At 41.6% G+C, this 1,607-nt stretch overlaps 1 long non-coding RNA gene across 1 annotated transcript; it reads left to right on the top strand.

Annotated features, from left to right (window-relative positions):
- Positions 1-881: 881 nt before the first annotated feature.
- Positions 882-1,329, top strand: LOC128922664 (uncharacterized). Its single transcript, XR_008471844.1, has 2 exons — positions 882-1,004; positions 1,070-1,329. It is a non-coding gene; the product is annotated as an uncharacterized LOC128922664 (long non-coding RNA).
- Positions 1,330-1,607: the final 278 nt, after the last annotated feature.

Genomic DNA, 1,607 nt, shown 5'->3' with positions numbered 1-1,607 from the left:
TGACAGTCATAACTTTGAAGTTGTAGATAATTTCGTCTACTTGGGAACCAGCATTAACAGCAATAACAATGTCAGCCTGGAAATCCAACGCAGAATCACTCTTGCCAACAGGTGCTACTATGGACTAAGTAGGCAATTGAAAAGTAAAGTCTTCTCTCGACGAACAAAAACTAAACTCTACAAGTCTCTCATCATTCCCGTCCAACTTTACGGTGCAGAAGCGTGGACGATGTCAACATCTGATGAGACGGCACTAGGAGTTTTCGAGAGAAAGGTTTTGCGGAAGATTTATGGTCCCTTAAACATTGGCAACGGCGAATACCGCAGACGATGACCTGTATGTGTTATTCGACGACATAGACATAGTCCTGCTAATAAAAAGACAGCGGCTACGCTGGCTAAGTCATGTTGTTCGAATGGATGAAAGTGCTCCAGCTCTGAAAGTATTCGATGCAGTACCCGAACCTCCACTCCGATGGAAGGACCAGGTGGAGAGGGACCTGGCTTCGATTGGTATAACCAATAGGCGCCAAACTGCCAGAAGGAGGGATGTGGCGCGCTGTTGTGGACTCGGCTATAACAAGAAGAAGAGAATCAAATTGAACCCGATACATTAAAAGAGTTCCTTTCAAATTTTACTCTCTATATCTGTGAAATACAGGCAAAAGTCGTGACGGTTTCTAAGAGTGATTATGTATAGCTAAAGTCATTAGATCCTAGACGCCGAGAGAAATTTAGATAAAGAAATATAGAGAGAGAGAGTGAGAGACTGCAAGCAATAGATAGAGAATTTGCGAGGCAGAGAGAAATTTATAGCTTTGTACTAATCAGATCTTGACAGAAGATATCTTTTAAATCTTAGAAAATATTTTACTTTGAATTTACTTTCAAATTTAAAGAAAATTTAAGTTCAATGTGAGAACAAAAATCAAATATCAAAACTGCATAAATTTCCAACAAACAAACCAAGAACGAAATCGCGCAAATTTACTCAGACAGTAACGGTAAACCGCTTACAAAAACAACGAAACATCAACACTAATAAACATATTTACCAAAACGAGCACAGGTTACAGGTTGGAGCATACTAACGAATCCACGGACAGACAGAAATACTGATAAACCGACAGATAACAGCCAGCAGCAAATGAAACGGGTCACAACAAGAAAGCCAAACAAATAAGTTTCCCAGCGGAAGGTAACAAGCAAACAGTGCGAATAAGGAAGACCGAAGGCGAGAAGGATAAGCAAAACTGTTGCAATCGCTGGGTGACCCCACTAACCTGCCACGGCAACCCTAGCAGACGAAACAAATACACATACAGATAGTATGTTTGATCCTAACCAAAGTGAAGGGGGAAATACATGCAAACAACAACAACAAAGTCGTTGTCGAAGCCACCGGAAATGAGCAACGGCAGCAATCAATTGCAGTAATGTGTGTGGCGCTGTAGTAAAGTGAGTGAAATGCTGAGATTATGAACAAATGTTTGATGTTAACTCGTGGACCCCAGCCAAGTTAAATAACTGCGGCCCAACTATGCCCTCGGTTGACAGGTGCTTATGGGCGACAGACAGCAACGCACACCACAAACCACACAGTATAT

The sequence above is a fragment of the Zeugodacus cucurbitae genome, chromosome 6 (genome assembly GCF_028554725.1).
Source record: "Zeugodacus cucurbitae isolate PBARC_wt_2022May chromosome 6, idZeuCucr1.2, whole genome shotgun sequence".
In the NCBI taxonomy this organism is placed as follows: domain Eukaryota; kingdom Metazoa; phylum Arthropoda; class Insecta; order Diptera; family Tephritidae; genus Zeugodacus; species Zeugodacus cucurbitae.
This window is presented reverse-complemented; position numbering and strand designations above follow the sequence as displayed.